Source organism: Pipra filicauda, unplaced genomic scaffold (assembly GCF_003945595.2).
Source record: "Pipra filicauda isolate LSUMZ 115617 unplaced genomic scaffold, ASM394559v2 scaffold629_size504944_pilon, whole genome shotgun sequence".
Lineage (NCBI taxonomy): Eukaryota > Metazoa > Chordata > Aves > Passeriformes > Pipridae > Pipra > Pipra filicauda.
The window spans coordinates 58,969-78,023 of NW_024104786.1; positions in this window are offsets into that span (position 1 = coordinate 58,969).

Consider the following 19,055-nt stretch of genomic DNA (forward strand, 5'->3'; position numbering starts at 1 on the left):
TGCTCCCTGTGCTCCTGGGTCACTTCACTCCTCCCCCGTGGGGGGAAAACTCATCCCTTTGGCTCCCAGAAGGAGCAGCCCTGCCTGCCTCGTGCTCTCCTGGGGTATCCAACACCCAGATCCAGCTGCTGAGAGGTGGAGGAGCTGCTTTCCCGGCTCAGTTCCCGGGAGAGAGGCAATCCATCCCTGGCAGGGGATTCCGAGGCTCAGGGCCCAGGGCCAGCGGTGCTGGAAAACAGAAAAAAAAAAAGGTTTGTTTCAACTTCACTGCTGCAATTTGCTCCCTTTCAACTCCCATCTCACGGGGGTTTGATGATGGATTGACAGGTTGTGTTTAATCTCTCCCTGCATCACGGGGAGGGAATGGTTTTTGCTCTCTGGGAACAGCCTGGAGCGAGGAGGGGGGTCCAGATGTCACCTTGGGAAATCCAGGTTTGCTGCCAGTGGGGATGGGGGTTCAAGCACCAACATTTCCCAGGGAATGTGCACTTTTCCATCACCATTTTCTGGAGGGTATCTCCGCTCTCCCTTGTTTCAGTGCGGGGTCAGGGAATGACAAGGAATGTCAGCGTTTCTTGGAGTTGTGGGATGGTTTGGGTGGGAAGAGATCTTAAAGACCATGGAGTTCCAACCTCCCTGCCATGGACAGAGAACCCCCCACGGCCCAGGAGGCTGCTCTGAGCCTCCAGCCATGGATCAGAGCAGCTCTGCTTTCCCGTGGGTCTGTGCCTGTTATTTAGGGCTGCTTTGGGGTGATGGATAACGGGAATGTCCTGGAGCTGGCACGGAGCCCCCAGCCCTGCATGGGACCCTGGGAAGGAGAGGGGGAGGGAGGCCGAGCACTGCCCTTATCTCTCCATTTATCTGCCTTCTCCTCTGGCCAAGGAGAGCCTGATTTAGGTGGCGAGGTTCCACCTTTTTAGACCTGGATGAATGAGGCTTCAAGGGAGGGTTTTATTTCATCTGTATTTCTTTTATTACTCCACCATATCACACCCCTGTCCCTGCACAGCATTAATCACTCTCATTCCTCCTCCAAGATCACTCGTTTTTCTAATTCCCTGATGTCTTTTTTCCGGCTGCAGAGTGACTGTAATGCAGATCCAGGGCCTGGGTTTGCTCTGCTCAGCTCTGCCTCCTCCTGCCTTTGGTCACAAAGGCCTTTTCCTCCCTCCCTGTGCTCCCCAGCTCCCGGGGCTGAGGGTTTCCAGCAGCCCTTCTCCTTGGTGGAGGGCTCTGGGGACACTGCAGGGTCCTGCTGAGGGTTTCCAGCAGCCCCTCTCCTTGGTGGAGGGCTCTGGGGACACTGCAGGGTCCTGCTGGATGCTGGAAAAGGGCAATGTGGGTCTGGCTCCCACTCCTTGGGGGTTGGATCCTTTGGTTCGGGCAGTTTGGGAGCTCCAGCTCAGCTCTGGTGGGTCAGAGGGGTGGGACAGCACAGGACAGGGCACTCCAAGGGATGGAGGGACAGGACACAGGGAATGGCTTCCCACTGCCAGAGGGATGGTTAGGTGGGATATTGGGAAGGAATTCCTCTCTGTCAGGGTGGGGAGGCCCTGGAATGGATTTCCCAGAGAAGCTGTGGCTGCCCCTGGATCCCTGGGAGTGTCCAAGGCCAGGTTGGAGCAACCTGGACGAGTGGAAGGTGTCCCTGCCCACCCCTCTGAGCCATTCCCACTCGGAATTATTTCCTCCCGAGCCGTTTTTGTGCCCCGAGGAGGTGACAGACCCTCTGCCACCCCTCGCCCTGCACCCACCCAGGGGTGCCCCTGGCTCCCCACGGCTCCCTCAGGCTCGAATTTCCCTCCCCCTGGAATTTTTGCCTCGAGCAAAATCAATCTTGGAAAAAAAAAAAAAAAACCCAAGGAGATCTTTGCAGAATGGGGATAAAAAGAAAAAAAAAAAACAAACCCACATTGGGTGGGTGGATTCTGGGGGGGAAATAAAGGGGTTTATTCTCAGCGGCGTTAATGAAATTAGAAAATGGAGAAGAGCTCAACTAATGTCACGGAGGGGGAAAGATAAAACACATTTTCGAAAAGCTCCCAATGCCTCAGCTCTTTCCATAAATGTCAAAATATTACGGTGGTTTTTTGGTGGTTTTTTTTTTTTTCGGGTGATGATAAAGACGGGAGAAATGGCTGGGTTTCCATTTCAAGTGCCACATCATATCTCTTCCCCTCTGTAATTTTTATTAAAATGTGAGCGTTCCAGGAAGTCATTGCGCCGCCTTTATTGTGTTTGCGGAGGAAATCAAAAGTTTATTTGAGGGGAAAAGTGCCTCGAAGCGAGGTCTGTGTGTGTGTGTGTGTCATCCCTCGGGGGGAGAGGGGTGGGCCAGGGCTCTGCTGGCACCCAGTGGCACCTCGGGGGAGGGTTTGGGGCCACCGCGTGTTTTTAGGGGCACACCCAGTGTGTATCCGTGTGTTCTTCCACGGATCCAACCCCCCTCCCCTCTCCCTTCCTTTGACACCAATTCCCTCCTTCCCCCGCGTGATCACACTCCCGTTTCCCCCCTGGATTTCTCTGAGGAGAAGCACAAAAGCGAGAGAAAAGCCCTGTGATTTTAATTTTAAATTTCATTTCCATACTCCTCTTTTTTTTTTTTCCGTGACTGTGCTTTTCTTTCTTTTTTTTTTCTTCTTCTTTCTCTTTCTTTTTTTTTCTTTCTTTCTTTTTCTTTCTTTCTTTTTCTTTTTTTTTTTAATGTGTTTGAATCCCTCTGTGGATTTTTTTTTTTGTTTTGGATTTTTGGGGGGGGGTTTATCAGTAGAGGAAAAAAAGGGGAGGGTGGTTTGGGTGGGGGGGGGTGGGAAGCAGAGGAGGCTGAGCTTGTCCTGGTTAATCATGGAATGGTTTGGGTGGGAAGGGACCTTAAAACTCACCTCATCCCACCCCCTGCCATGGGCAGGGACACCTTCCACCAGCTCCAACCCGGCCTTGGACACTTCCAGGGATCCAGGGGCAGCCACAGCTCCTCTGGGAATCCATCCCAGCCCCTCCCCACCCTCCCAGCCAAGAATCCCTTCCCAATGTCCCATCTAACCCTCTGGCAGTGGGAACCATTCCCTGGGTCCTGTCCCCCCATCCCTTGGCCCCAGTCCCTCCCCAGCTCTCCTGGAGCCCCTTCAGGCCCTGCCAGGGGCTCTCAGCTCTCCCTGGAGCCTTTTTTTTCTCCAGGCTGGGCAACTAAACTCCCAGATCTTTGTGTCCTGGCTGTGCCAACAGTGCCTTTTCCCAGAGCTCAGGGGGCAGAGCCCGGGCTGGGGGCTCCGAAAGGGGATGGAAAACCCTCTCCAGGCAACCAGAGAGAGGATTCCAGGGATGGGCATCCCAGGCGTGGATCCCTGAGGGATCCCAAAGCCCTGCAGTGGAGCGTTGGGGTGTGCCAGCCGTGGGAACTGGAAGGGGCAGCTCTGAGCTCCCAAAGCACCACGGGAAGCGCCGACTCTGCTCCCTGCAATATCAGCTTGCAAATTTAATGGCATTTAGAAATCAGTCGTGTGTTTCCACGAGATTTACTTGCACTATTAGAAGCCCTGGAGGGGATTTTTTTTTTCCCTTTCTTTAATTCAAAGCATTGTCATGAAAGCTTTTGGAAGGAGGGGAGGGTGAAACGGTGACATTTTAACTCCCTTTTTCTTTTATCTGGTAGTTCCTAAATAGTTTAGAGTTCCAGTCTCTAAACTGGATCATTTTGGGAGCAAACTTCCCGATATACATTAAAGGAACAGAGGCACAGCTGGAGAGGTGACAGGATAAATATCAGGTTATGCATTCCTGGAAATCTCCCTTCAGTAATTCCTGGATTTATGGCTGCAAAGAGAAGGATTTTCTTGGTGCCCCCGACACAGACACAGGGCTCTGGAGCCAGAGGTGCTCCCAGCCCTCCTGAGTCAGGAAATTAGCCCTAATTAGCTTTTCTCTGGCACCTCCAGGGAGCAGGAATAACGTGAAGGGAGAGGAAGGTGAGGCAGCAGGGCTGGGGAAGGTCAGCAGCCACAGTGTTATCACTTTATCGAATCTGTGATCTTATAATCTCTGATATTTATCCCTGGAAGTGTTCAAGGCCAGGCTGGGCAGGGTCTGCCGGTCTGGGAGGGGTTGAGTGTCTCTGCCACCTCCAAAATCCTCTTTAGTTTGGGCTTGTCTCAGGTCTGGTCGCTGGGTTGGGGCCCAGGGTGGGCAGAGCTCCCTGTTCCTGCTGGGAAATCCTGGGGCTGTAGGATGCTTTTAGGAAGTGCCCAGGGCCAGGCTGGAGCAACCTGGGCTGGTGGGAGCTGTCCCTGCCCGTGGCAGGGGTTGGGGTGGGATGAGCCCTAAGATCCCTTCCCACCCAAACCATTCCATGATTCTATGATTCCACAAGCCAGGAAGGTCCCGAGGCTCCCTGCAGGTTCCTGTGGATGTGGATGAGCTTTATCCCTGCCCCTCCCTCCCTCCCTCCCCTCCCCGGTGTCAGTGAGCAATCACCCTGAGCACGGGAGGGGCTTTAAATCTTTAATAGACATATTTACCTCCCATTAGGGCTTCATCATCTCCCTCCCCGGGCAAGTGCAGGGAGAGCATCCATCACAATTAGTGTGACATCCCAAAAGGCAGGGAAAAGACGGATGTGAGCGCTGGGGGGGGAGGGAGGAAGAGCTCTGGGGGCTCTGGGATGGCTCCAGGGCAAACCCCATTCCCTGAAAACCCCTGGAAACCCCCTCCCCTCCCTGGGGGGGGATGAAGGAAGAACTCTGGGGGTCCTGGGATGGCTCCAGGGCAAACCCCATTCCCTGAAAACCCCTGGAAACCCCCTCCCCTCCCCGGCAGTGGTCCCCAGACACGAGGTGATGCTGCACAGGGGTGGCTCCCGTGTGTTCCCCACCCTCACAACCCCCCCTTCGGCGCCTTCCACAAAGCCCTGGAGGGAGAATCTCAGCTTTCATTAAATGATAATAACAATAATCATCGTAAAAAATAACAGTGAGTCTCCAGCCCTCGTGATTTCCATTAAAAGGCAGAAATACGACCCTGTGGCTCCCCGACCAGCAGCCAAAGCAAAACGCAAATCACGGGCTGTAATTGGCATAAAAAGCCTCGTGTCTTTATGGCCGAGTTTATTGGGTTCTGGGGGGGAGGAGAGGCCGGGGAGGAGGGGGCTGGTTCCTGCTCCTGCACACTCTGCATCCCTCGGGGCTCAGAGCTGGGCTGGTTTCTGTGCCCTGGATGCAGCCAGGACCCGTCCAACCCCACGAGCATCCTCAGCTCTGGCCCCCAACCCTCCCCGTGCTCCCAGGAGGGGGGTCCTGCTGATCTCTGCAAGGTCTGATTGTCCAAGGGCTTCCTAAGCAGGAAAAGCTAAAAAAACCCAACCAACCAAACAACAACCAAACAAAAAAACCCTCCCACAGACATCAAATTTCTGTATTTTCATCCCTGGTTTACTCTAATGATGCTCCTCTCCTGATCCCGGGCTCTGAGGTGGATCCCAGGCAGGGCTGTGGAAGGTTAAGGAGCAGCCAACGAGAGGAGAACTGAGAGGAAGCTTTTCCCAGCAGAGCGGACCTGGAAGAGAAATAAAAACCCCAGAGGTGCCCAGGAAAGAAAGGGCAGCTGGAGAATGGGGGTGGAAGGGGCACTGCTCCTTCCTCAGCCTCCCTGGCTCCTTCCTCTGCCTCCTTGGCTTCTTCCTCAGCCTCTTTAACTCCTTCTTCAACCTCTCTTACTCCTTCCTCATCCTCCCTGTCTCCTTCTTCATCCTCCCTGGCTCCTTCCTCAGCCTCTTTAACTCCTTCCTCATCCTCCCTGGCTCCTTCCTCAGCCTCTTTAACTCCTTCCTCATCCTCCCTGGCTCCTTCCTCATCCTCTTTAACTCCTTCCTCATCCTCCCTGGCTCCTGGCAGCTGCAGCCAAATCCCCGGGGATGTGGGTGGAGGGGCTGGTTTTGTGGAGTGGAACTGGGGGGGGCTTGGGGGCTGCTGGACCCTCAAGGACCCCCCACCCACACCCCCAGAGGGGCCTTTGGCCTTCCTGGGGGTCTCTGCCTCCTGCAGCAGGGGGATTTTGGCTTTTCCAAGGAATAAATAACCTTTGTGCTGCTAATTCGGTGCTGGGGGAGGCAGGACCAGGCTCCATCCTCCCCTCCCCGGGCTGTGCTATCACAGCAGAGCTGTGTCACCACGGCCTCGGGGAGGGCAAATGAATAAAAAGCAATTAAAGCTCCCCGACCTGCTGCTCTGTGCGTGGCCTCCTCCCCTCCCACCGATTTTTTTGTGTGTGTGTGTAAGCCTGAGCCGTTAAAGAAACTAATTACCTTCTTTTGACGTTTGTGGAGCAGCCGGGGTGGGACGTGAGCCCTGACTCTCCCACCCTGTGCAGCCCAAAATTAGGGTTTTCTTTTTATTTTGAGGCTTCCCCAGTTAGGGGGAAGAGGAACCAGGCCCCGACCACCCCACCCAGGAATTAAAAATACATCTCCAAAGCCCCTGCCAAAGCCAGGCAGGTGAGGAGGCTCAGGGGCCGGGCGGGGGGAGCTCCACTCCGGTGAATTTTTAATCAAAGGTGGCAGGACTGATGTCCCTGGGCTGGCAGAGCTCTTTTATCTCTGCTGAAAGGCTCCAGGCTGGAAGGATCCCCTCTGCCTGACCTGTATGATTTATACATCTGTAGAGAGGCAGCAGCAGAGCTGGGAAGTGCTGGGAAGGCTTTGGAGCATCCCGGGCTCTCAGCCCGGTGCTCTGCTCCCTTCAGGGCTCCTGCTGGCACCCACTGCCTCCCTTCTCCTCCCAGTTGGCATCCACAGCTCTGCTCTGCTTTGCTCAGCCCGTGTGAGGGAAAAAAGAGTGAGAAGAGAGGACTCTGTGACCATAAAAACATCCCCACTGGCCTCTCAGGCTTCGAACCTTCTTAATTCGCCGCCTTTGGAAGTTTTCCGTGGGTTCCCCCTCCGTGTTTCCACGTTAAAGTGAATGTGGATGTTTCTTGCAGGCAGCAAATCCCACTTTGGAGAGGAAAAACCAGGTGTCCTGAGGTCCTCGGTGGCCTCCTGAGCACCCCAGCCCTTGTGTCCCTGTATTTCCAGCTCCCAGTGGGAATCCTTGGAAAACCTGGGATGTGCTGGGGCTGGAGCAGTGCCTGGGGCAGCGGGACATGGAGCTGATCCTCCTCTCCCCAAAGCCTTCCTGAAAACCCACCGACCCTGCTGAGCACTCCCCCAAAATCTCCCCTTTCCCCCCTTCCCCCCAGAATCCCAAACCTGCTTCTGAGCCCTTGTCACCGAGTGGTGTTTATTTCATATGAAATATTTATAGGAATAACATTATCAATATTTATCATATAATGAATAATATTATCTGAAATAACATGAATAATAATAATAATAATAAATGAAACTATATGAATAACAAATATAGGAAATATTCCTCTCGGGGATGGAGGCAAAGCCCAAGCCCTTGTGATCTCCCCTTCTTGCCACACTTCCAGCCGAGGAAGGCCGAGAAGGAGCTTTCAGGGGCTGTTTTTCCCCTTTAAAGCCAGGGATATTTTTTCCCGAGGAGGCGGATGCACGGGGCCAGCGTGGGGAGTGTATAAATAGCCCGGGCTGAGAGCAGAGCACAAAAGCTGTCACTCGACCGCAGCAGAACGGGGACGGCGCTGGTGGCAGATGAATTTCCTAAGCAACAAAGATCCTGTTTTCATGCAAATATCTCTCTTAGTAATAAAATCCAGGGGAAGAGAAAGGCAGATAACGTGTTATATAAGCAGAATTATCTTGGCACAGAACGCTTCTTTTCAAGGGTTTTGGGGGTTTTTATCCGTTTTCTTTTTCGGAGGCAGCAGCAGCCTCTCGGCGCCTCGGTTTTGGGCTGGGGAGTGAAGGATGTGCTTCAGCCGCCTCCAAAAGCGCTGCAGGAATTCACCGGGAGCGGCGGCTAATGCGGATAAAGCTCTGGAGAAGATTCCTGGCCACGATAGCGCGGCCCCCCCTCCCCCTCGGGACCCGGGAGCAAACATCCCTTAACTGAGCCTCGGAGGAGATCCCGGCCCCGCTCCTGCGGCCGGGGAGGGACGGGAGTTCTGCTCCGGTGCCACGGCTGGGACTGGGATGCACTGGGAGCCGGCTCCCGCTGCTCTCCCCGCCCACAGCCCCTCTGTCGATCAGGAAAAGGAGGAATTTTTAACTAGCCCCTGTCAGGGTGCTCTGAGACTGGTGCCCCGTGTCCTTGGGGGTGTTTCCATCCCTGGGGTCCCCAGAAGGCTCCACCATGGCCCGTTCCCTGTCCCAGCACTTCCCTGCTGCTTCTCCTTGGTCCCCGTTCATTTTTTAAAGCTTTCCTGCGTTTTTGGGGGGGTTTCTGCACCAAAAAAGCCCCATTTGTAGGTGTGCTGAGGACACCCTGAGTCTGCACCTCGAGCAGCGAGGCCTGACCTGCTCGGCCACCTCTGCAAAGAGGGAATATCTGAAAACCAGGAATGCCACTGAGGAAGCTGGTGAAGAGGCCAGGCCTGGAAAATGAGGGGGAATGAGGAGATGGGTGCCCTCATTTGAAGACCTAATTATATTCACCATAGAACCATGGAAAGGGACTTCCAAGCCCGTCCCATCCCACCACCTGCCACAAGCAGGGACACCTGATGTGGGGACAGAAGATTTGGGGGACAGGAGTTTCGGGGGCAGAAGATTTGAGGGCGGCAATTTTGGGGACAGAAAATTTGAAGGGCAGCAGTTTTGGGGACAGAAGATTTTGGGGGCAGCAGATTTGGGGGACAGAAGATTTGGGGGCAGAAGATTTGGAGGGCAGAAGATTTGGGGGGGCAGCAGTTTTGGGGGCAGCAGATTTGAGGAGCAGCAGATTGGGGGGAGGCAGCAGATTTGGGGATAGAAGATTTGAGGGGCAGGAGTTCTGAGGGCAGAAGATTTGGGGGGGCAGCAGTTTTGGGGAGCAGCAGATTTGGGGATAGAAGATTTGAGGGGCAGGAGTTCTGAGGGCAGAAGATTTGGGGGGCAGTAGTTTTGGGGGGCAGCAGAGTTGGGGATAGAAGATTTGAGGGGCAGCAGTTTTGGGGGTCAGTAGATTTGGGGGCAGAAGATTTGGGGGGCAGCAGTTTTGGGGGGCAGCAGTTCTGCAGCCTGTGCCCCAAACCCCCTTCACCTCACGCCCTGATCTCGAGCAGAGCAGGAACACGATCCTGGGGGAAGGCACGGCAGGTCCACGAAGGCTCTTCCAGGCAGGGACGTGCCGCCTCTCCCGCCCTCCCCGTGCCCTCTCCCGGTGCCAGCAGCCTCCGCAACCCCCTTCCCAGAGCACTAAACGTGCAAAGTGAACCCCGGCGAGAGCTCTTTGCGAGGGCTGCCGGCGATGACAGATGTTATTTTATGGAACACGGCACCAGAGATGTGAAACACATAGTTCAGAAATGTCAGGAGGAAGGAGGCAATATCCCGCATTCAGGTCGTTTGGCTTGCTTTTTTTTTTTTCTTTCCTCCCCCTCCACTCTCTTCTCCCTTGAAAACATCTCTCCCAGCAAACAGCAACCAGCAATGCGGGTCTGGGTGCTGGCAGAGGAAGGAGGCTCGGGGAAGGCTCTGGCTCCCGGGGGAGGTGGATGTGCAGCTCATCTGAATGTGAAAGGATGTTTGTTGTTGTTTTTGTGGGATTTTTTTTTTCCCCCGCCTCTGTGCAACATCTGCCTGAGAAAGTCGATGTGGGGAGATGAGGCCGGGGCTGCTCTTCCTGGGGGTCTCCAGGGAGGAGGTTGTGGGGGAGTGTCTGTGGGAAGGGAACACACGTGTGTGTGTCTATAGATATCTCTCTGCATATGGAATCGCAATTAATTAAGCCCGGGGTTGGTAACGAGCTAACAGGGTTCCCACTGTTTCCCAAACGCCTGATGATTGACGCTGGGTTTCACTCCTGGGTGATGCTCAGGTCCTTAATTCCCACTCCCAAGTCCCAAATCCAGCAGCTTCCTTCCCTGGCAAACCAGGCTGCTCCTGCTGCCCCCGGCCCTGCCGAGTTCCAGCCCCAGAGCTGACAAAAACCAAACTCCAAACTCGCAGTTTTGAAGTCCAAGAGTGTCAGGAAGTGTTATTTTGGCACCGGGGGGGGGGGACACACAGGAGACACTGGGGTCACTCCCCTCTGCCTGCATGGCTCTGCCAAGCATCCCGTGCCCAGCCAAACTCATTCCCACACAGGCAGGGCTTGGGAGCCAACAGACATGGAATTTAAAGCTGATTCCTGGTGACTGGTGGCCCCCTGGAACTCCTTGTCCTGTCAGATCTGCTCACTGGGGCAGGGGAAGTGTTGGCCAAGCCAGCTCGGCGTCCCAGGACAACATCCCGGGCAAACCCTTGGGTTTCCAGCTTTTCCCCTCCAGCTTTTCCCATCATTTCCACCAGGACAATCACCCCGTTAGTCCCAGGAGATGCTGCACCCCGGAGATCTCTGGAGCACCAGGCAAACCCTTCCAATTCTTATTTCAGCGAAGGGGCGAAAAACTCCGAGGCTTCCTTGTGTTCTGGTGGCAAAGCTGCTTTTTGGGGGCTGGAAAATAGGCCAACTTCCACCTTATCTAATGCCTCCAGCCGCGATGGGAAAAGCTCCGAGGGAAAAGCACATCTCTGGTGTTATCTCTTAACTGCAAAGTTTAATTATCCTCGGAATGTGGCTCCACAGAGCGGGGACAGTGGCACTGACAGGGGCTGGAGGTGCCAAAGCCCAGGCAGTACCAGCTGAGCTCTGCACTTGCAGCGGGTCGGGGAGAGGAATATTCTCCTTTTCCCTCCCTCCTGGGACGAGGAGCACAGATTTTTCTCTCCCTTCCTGCTCTGCACGCTCCGTGCCCACACGCACAGGAACCTGTGTGGGAGCCCAGCGGAGCCGAGACGTCCATCAATTATTTATAGAAGGAATATATTCGGTTTGGGGCTCGTCATTTTATTCCCCATTAGCTTGGTGGTAAATAGATGGAGGAGAGGGAAGGGGAGAGGCAGGGATGTGGAGGGAGGCACTGAGGAATAAATCCCTTAAAGAGGGGGGCAAACGTTGGAGAATGTGGAGGGAGGAGAGGAGAGCGAGAGGAAATAAAAAGCTTTAATCTGAGCAGGGCTTAAATACACTTCCAAATGTCAGCTCCTTAATAGCTTGTCCTAAGTCTCAGCGTGTTAGGGAATATAAATGATGGAGAGATCCCTCTCCCTTTCCCATTAACCCACACCAGGAGCTTCACACCCCCCCAAATCCCCTCCCTGATTGGAGTCGACCCCTCCAGTTGGACTGTAGTTAATTCACTCATTTCTGGGTGAGGTTTTCTCCTCCCTCCCCCTTCTTCCCTCCCCAGACTCCTCTTCTTTCCCTTTGGTGCTCAGCAAGTTGAATTCCTGCAGCTGGAAGACCTGGGGAGCAAGGGGGTGTGTTGCCTTTGGTGGTGTGTTATTCCATTAATGGAATATTTAATGCAAACAGGAAGAATTTTGCTCGTGGAGTTCAGTGGAGCCAAACCCCTCTGCCTGGGGGTCCCTTCCCAGCCTGAAAAACGAGGACAGAGCTCCCTGAGACTGGTTTGGACCTCACAGGGTGGGTATGAAAGGGCCATAAGTGGAGGCAAGGACAGGCTGTGCTGGTCCCATGGTGGCTGCCTGGCTTAGGAGAGAGTCCTTGGATGGCTGTGGAGTGCCCAGAGCTCATCCCACTGAATTATTTCCCTTTTTTCCCCCTGCAGTCTGGTGTTTTCCTCCTGGCTCCGAGGCGTTTGTTTGTGTGTTTATCAAGGACACCACTGGCTTAGGGAAAAAAAAGAAAAAAGCCAGGCTGCCAACCCCAAAAATACACAGCCCTTGAAAGACTTGAGAGATCAAGATCTCTGTCAGCTGAGCAGAAAACCAACAGTGTGATTGTGGAGGGCCCCGGGAGGATCCTGCCTGTCATCCCACTGGCAGCTCCCTGCTACACACCCACCAAAGAGCATTTCCATGGAAAACAGGCCGGCTCCTCTCCTGTCAGCAGTGGAATCCCACAATCCCAGACTGGTTTGGGTTGGGAGGGACCTTAAAGCCCACCCAGTTCCACCCCCTGCCATGGGCAGGGGCACCTTTCAGTGTCCCAGGTTGCTCCAACCTGGCCTTGGACACTCCCAGGGATCCAGGGGCAGCCACAGCTTCTCTGGGAAACCCATTCCAGGGCCTCCCCACCCTCCCAGGGAAGAATTCCTCCTCAATATCCCACCTAAACCTGGGGATGGGGCTCTGACCAGCCATTTACACTTGCTCTTGATCCCCAAAGCAGCTCCTCCTCCTTTGGAAAAGTGCTTTGAATCCTTACTCAAGGGAATAAGGAATCATGGGCAGGGATGAGAAACCCTGTCAGCCTTCCAAGGGGGAGCCTGCACGTTGTGCAGCTCCAAACCCAGCTTCCCAAGGGCTGTGACTGATGGAAATTCCATCATTAACAACCCAGACATCGGATTTTCCCGTGCAACAGTCAGCTCTGCTCCAGCCTCACACACCCCTGGTGAGGATGCTCTGCAGCTCCAGGTGCCACTGGGGTTTAATGTCCCTGGAATCAGCTGTTCCAGCCACTCCCAGGGATTCTCTTCGAGGTCCCCTCGGCTCTGGCTGGGGAGGTTTTGCACTTCTGGGTGCAAAGAGACTCCTGGAAAATTAAGTTGCACCTTTATGTGATTGGATATATTTATTTTCAATAAATATCAGGAAGATCAGGATGATGCCTGGGAGGGAAAAGCCAGGAAGGTCCCTGCTGGATGAGGGGCTCTGGAGCACAAGGACCAGCCGGGGGGTGGATTTTAGAGCAGGGGGAGCAGTGTCCAGCCTTGGTGTCTGGGAGCTGGAATCAACCAAACCCTCCCTGAAATAAAAGCTGACCTGGCAATTAATCACGGGCTCCGTTCCCAAAGGTCAGGTGGCTGCTGGTTTGAAAACAGCCCCACTCCATCCCCGGGCAGCCGAGCCCGGAATTACCGGGGGAATTTCTATGGCCATCATTAAGCAAAATGTCAGCTTGGGTGTGGGAAATGGCACCTCTTGGCCTCAGAAATGATGGATTTGTGCAATCTAAAACAATTGGGCTCAGGTCAAGCCGACCTCCTCCGGCTCCAGGCGCCGCAGCCCCCGTGGTTCCCCCCCCCCCCGGTTTTCCCATGGGGGGGAAAAGCAAAAAGAGGAGAAAATTCTGGAGCTCTGCTGAAATTCCGTCACCCGTGGCAGAGAGTGGTGACAGCAGAGCCGTAAATGGGAGGCAGAACTGCAGCCAGGTGCCAGAGGACCCCGTGCTCAGGGAGTTCCAGGCACGGCTGGAGAGAGAGAAATGCGGGATAACAACGGAGCGGCTCCGGCTCCGTGTGCAGGGAGCAGGGGAGAGGCTCAGCAGCCAGGAATCAAATCTCTGTCTGTTCTTAACGAACCAGGAGAGCAGGAGAGGCTGGAAGCGGCTCCCTGCGTGGCCAAGGCGGTGCCTCTGACCAGCTCCTGACACGGGAAGGAGCTGGAATTCCTCCCCAAAGCCTCGGGAGCTCCGAGTGAGCTCCGAGTGAGCTCCGTGCTCGGGGCTGAGGCATAAATTGGGTTTGGGTGGGTTTAATATCAGCTTTATATCCACTGCGGGGTTGTGTGAGGGGTGCAAACACCCTGCAGAGCCACTTGTTCCGAAGGGAACGGGTGGGAAGAGCAGCAGCATCAGAGAAGTGGCACAACCAGGATAACTCACCAGGCTGGGATGAAAATCCAGCTTTCCAGGGCCTGGTTTTAGCAACACCTTCCCAAAGTGCTCACCGAGAGCTCACAGGTGGTTCCCATATGCAGAGGAATAATAAAGAGAGGTAATAAAGTGTCAGTTTGTGCCTCTGGGTCCCAGTCAGGGACAGAAACAGGGCCTTGCACACGTTTGTGCCGCTCACCACCAACCCCAAACCCTCCTGGCACACAGCACTCCCAGCTGGGAAGCTGAGAAATCCTTTAGCAGGATAAATTGGGCTCTAACTCACCCGGCTCCAGCAGAGGAGGAGGTTAATGCACACAGGGAGGGGGGGGGAGAGCTGTGCAATCCAAAATTGAGAGCTCACAGCCCACCTCTCGCTTCCCGACAGCCCGGGGAGGAATTTCCGTCCCGCTGACAAATCCCGTGTCTCTGTGTGGTACACAAATTATCCCAAATGGCTTTTGGGGAGCCCTGGGGACATGTGCTCAGGCATATTTCCAGGCTGATGGGAGCACTGCAGGGGAAGCTCTTCCCCAGGCTGCTGGATCCCCAAAGCCCAGGGAAGAGGGGAAGGAGCTGGGCTGCTCTCCCTGCTCCAAGTTCTGGAGTCAGGAGCTGTGTTATGGAAAACAGGGAGCTCCTCCCAGCTCCTCACTGCTCCCTGGACTCGTGGTTTCCACCCTGGCAGTGCTGGGGGGGCACATCCCACATCCCTGCCCTGGCTGGCAACCCTTCCCTGTGCCGAGGTGCCTCCCCAGGAGGGTGTTGGGAGCTGTCAGTGCTGCTCTCTGGAGCACTTTGTCTGCGTCAGGAATCACCTGCTGACAGAGTCTTGGGGGCTGAGCAGAGCTGAGCAATCCCAGCCGACCCCCGGCCATCCCTCTGCCCCCCCAGCCCGGGCTGTCATTTTTCCACCAAGGCTCCCACTTCATCTTCCACAATTAAACCCACTTTAAGCCTCCTCCCCAGAGCCCCAGGGCGGGGAGCTGAGCTGGCTCAGGGATGTCTCACTTGTTTTATCTGATTTCCCGGCGCTTGCTCGTTTTTAACCCCCCCGGGAGAGGTTTCCCAGTGATTTATGTGTTGGGCTCAGACACGGGATGAAGCCGATCAGGGGAAGATCCTGACAACTTGTTACAGCAGATCGATGCATCTTCTCCCTGCCAGGTGGCAACAGGAGGTGTTTCCTTCTGCAGCTTCCCCGAGATCAGCTCAAATTTCCTCAGCCCCAGGCTCGGGAACAGTATTTAAGGAAACGCTTAAACCTGCTGGATGAGGCTGGTGGGGTGAGGGGGGGACTTGGTGACGTTGGAATCAACGATTCCCTGTTTCCACCCGGGCTTTTTTGGCGCTCCAGGACGTTCACACTCGACGTTTGGCGCCGGGTTTTGTTCCCTGCACACGTCGGGGGGGGGGGAGGGAACCCTTCGTTTCTCTGCGTGTGAATAATCAAAGGAACGTTTCTGCCATTAACGTGCAGCGTCCTTGGGGAAAGGGAGAGAAAGCAAACAAGAAATTGGACCCAAGATCTTCCCACAGAGCGCTCAAGGCAAACAAATAAAGGATGATAGATAACCAAACAGAGGGGAAATTGTGCTCTGCTCTTCTCCAACAGCACCACAAAAGGCCCATCTCTCTGGTTTCCTGGTAATTACCAGCCTCTCTGTCAGTGGGTTACCTTATATTAATTAACATTATTTATTGCTGTTGGCACAGTGGCTGCTCCAGTAAATCAAGCAATTAGCAGGCTCACATATTGCACTCGGAAGAGAAGTAACCAGGTGCCAGAAAGGATTTACTTTCTGCTTCATGTTTTATTCACAGGCTCTCTGTTGCATCTCTCCATCTCGGCCCAGGTTGGGCTGGAGAGGAGGAGTGTCCCTGGCAGCCAAAAAAATGCCAAGGGCGGGGCTGGAGGGGAGCTCTGAGCTCCCCAACATCCCCACCAGCCTTGGCATCCCCAGTTTGATCAAGGGAAGGGGCACCAGGCAGCAGGGTGAGGCTTTGCCCTCCTCCAAAGAGGGATAAAAAACTTCTCAAGTTGTCCTGCTGGCGGTTCTTATGCTTAAAAATAAATAAATAAATAAATAGAAAATTTAAATTGATTTTGTACCGTTATTTTGAAATTGTAAAATGGGAGTTTAATTGCAGTAAATAAGGAGAGAGGCTGGCTGGGGAGTGGAGATGCCAGAAATCCCCACACTGGTTGGAGCTGCTGCTGTTGGAGCTGCTCACAGTTGTTACCTCACAGAATAACAGAACCATTAAGGTCGGAAAAGACCTCCAGGATCATGGAATCCAGCCCAGGGTGACATCCAGGCATTCCCTCCCAGAGGTGGGTGGTGGGGATGCCCCTGGGGGGGGTCCCTGCTTTTGGGGGAGGATTCTCCCCAAAATGCTGCTCCCTCGCCTGGGGAAGGGTTTGGCTGCTCCCAGAGTTTTGTTGGCTGCCAGTTCGGATTTAATTACGTGGTGAGAAATGAAATGTGAGGAAAAGATGGGGAGGGAAAGGGGGGGGGGGGAAGAGCCCGTGTGGGCATCCAAGGGAGACACTTGGCTCGTTCCAGCGAGGCGATCACACTTCGCTGCTAATTACGGGGAAAATCAGCAATCCCTGGGGGAAGTGGCAGGAGAGAGACTCTTAAAACCCACAATATGAGCATGAAGCATTTCCTCGTTTTCATAATTGTTCTTTTCTTTATTTTTCCCGGTTTTTTTTTCCCCATCCTGATCTCTGGGAGCACTGGGATGCTTTGCCTGGAGCTCGGGTGTGTCTGGGGGTGTTTTGGGGATGTCTGAGGAGGTGCTGGAGAAAAGGAGGCTCAGGGGGGGACCTTCTCACTCCCTAAAACTTCCCTGACAGGGAGGTGGAGCCGGGTGGGGAGTGGTCTTTCCTCCCCAGTGACAGGACAAGAGGAAACAGCCCCAAGTTGTGCCAGGGGAGGGTCAGGTTGGACATCAGGAAAAGCTCCTCATGGGAAGGGTTTTCAGGCATTGGAACGGGAGAGTGGTGAGTCCCCATCCCTGGAGGGATGTAAAGGATGTGTGGATGTGGCACTTGGGGACAAGTGGTGGCCTTGGCAGTGCTGGGGAAGAGTTGAACTCGATGATCTCGGAGGTGTTTTCCAACCTGAACAATCCCGTAATTCTCATTTATAAATCCCAGATGAAGGGCAGGCTTTGCCAGCTGCTGAAGCCAAACCATCCTGGGCTGGCTCTGTGTTTTACACCCCCCTGTTTCCAACCTGCACAGTTGTCAGAGGAACAGGAATTTCCCTCGCAAGAGAGGGGGTGGGATCTGGTGGAGAATGTTCGGAAAATGCCTTTGGGTGGGATGGGCAGGTGAGACAGGGCAGGTGGGACAGGGCAGGTGGGACAGGGCAGGTGGGACAGGGCAGGTGAGACAGGGCAGATGGGACAGAGCAAGTGGGACAGGGCAGGTGAGACAGGGTAGGTGGGACAGGGCAGGTGGAACAGGACAGGTGGGACAGGGCAGGTGAGACAGGGCAGATGGGACAGGACAAGTGGGACAGGACAGGTGGGACAGGGCAGGTGAGACAGGGCAGGTGGGACAGGGCAGGTGGGACAGGGCAGGTGAGACAGGGCAGGTGAGACAGGGCAGGTGGGACAGGGCAGGTGAGACAGGAGAGTGAGAACTTGGGCACCTCCTGCCCACCCCCAGCTCTGCAGGGCCACAGGCACCAACCCTCAGAGCACAATCCCATCTCTGACCAGGCTCAGCCGCGTGTCCTTCATCCACGTCCCTGTCCCTTGTCCCCTCCTCCTCCTCCTCCTCCTCCTCCTCCTGTGCCTCCCCAGGCCCTGTCTGCCCCCAGCAGTGCCCAGTGTCCCAGCCCAGCCCACGCTGCACCTCCAGGAGGTTGGGCTGGAGACATCCCCGAGCTCCAAAGCTTTCCCTGGCACGGGGCAGGTGAGGAACTCGCTGTCCCAGCCAAGCTCCTGCTCCGGGCACGAGCCGAGCGCTTCCCTCAGCCCTTCCCTGAGAAGCCCTGGAAGGAAGGCAGTGCTTTCCTTGGCTCCCTTCCCGGAGCTGCCCGAGCACGGGGAGCTGCCCCGAGGCTGTTGCACTCTTTGATGGATGCTCCTGTCTCCTCCGGCAGAGGATCCACATTCCCCAGCTGAGCTGCCGCTGACACCGGGACATTATGAACCCTCTGAACAGCCACAAACGAGCCATTAGCTGGTTCAATGGCACGTTCCCGGGAAAGCAGATAGTCAGGGATGTCCTGGCAGGAGGCTGGGTGCTCATTTTAATCAGATTTGTCTTGTCCCCTCCCCCCAACCCCCTTCTCCCGAAGGGAGGGGAGGGTCAGAAAACTCCACCCCGCAGTGCTGGGGGTTCCTGCTGCCCCATAAAACTCCCATTTTGCAATTTTAAAAAGAATTTTATAGGTTTATATTTTTATAAATGATTTTAAAATAATTTTATACACTTAGTTTAATTTTTTAATTTTTTTTTTTTTAATTTAATAGCCGCCAGCAGGACAACTGGAGAGGTTTTTATCTCTTTGGAGGGGGAGCAAACCCTCACCCCAGTGCCCTGCTGTTCCCTTTCCTTGGCCAAGCTGAGGATGTCAAGCACATTTCTTGCCACGGGAGGAACCACATTCCTCCTCTTATTTCCAGGAAGAAAACAAGGAAAAATCCTGCTGTCCCACCAGCACCCATCCCAACCTGACCACTATAATTAATCTGTATTTATAACCCACACCAATAACTGGATCCCCCTGGGTGATAATTGCCTGGCAGAGTATCCCAAACCCCCCCAGCCAGGAGAGGGGCAGAGGAGTATTTGGGATGCTCTTGCTCCCTGGATCTGATCCAGATGGATCCAAAAGCAAGGGAGAAGGAATAGTCTTGGCTTTTGTAGAGTCGAACTTGGCCAAGCTGCTGAAACCCAGGCTGGGTTATTTTAGCTGAAACAACCAGGAAGATCCATGTCAGGCAGAGCCTTTTATTCTGATTTATTTGTTGCTGGGATTCCTAACAAATATAAGCTTGCACAGCAATTAAATTACATTTAATTGTATTAGATTAGAGCCGAGGGAAGCGCTGCCCTCCCTCTGCAGTGTAAGGGAAAGAGAAATGAAACCTTTCAAGGAACAAAAAAAAACCACAAACATGACTTGGGCTTGGAAATGGGGAAAAAAAAAAAAAGAAAAAAAACAAACTCCAAATTTATCCAGATGAAGAAAGGGAGATGTAATGAACCTCAATCGAGCAGGAAGCCCTGAGAGAGAATCAGAAGTTTGGGGGAATTCATGGCAGGACATAATTGCAACATGTATATTGATTTTCCAGAGATAACAAAACAAATGTTCGTGGAGATTGGAC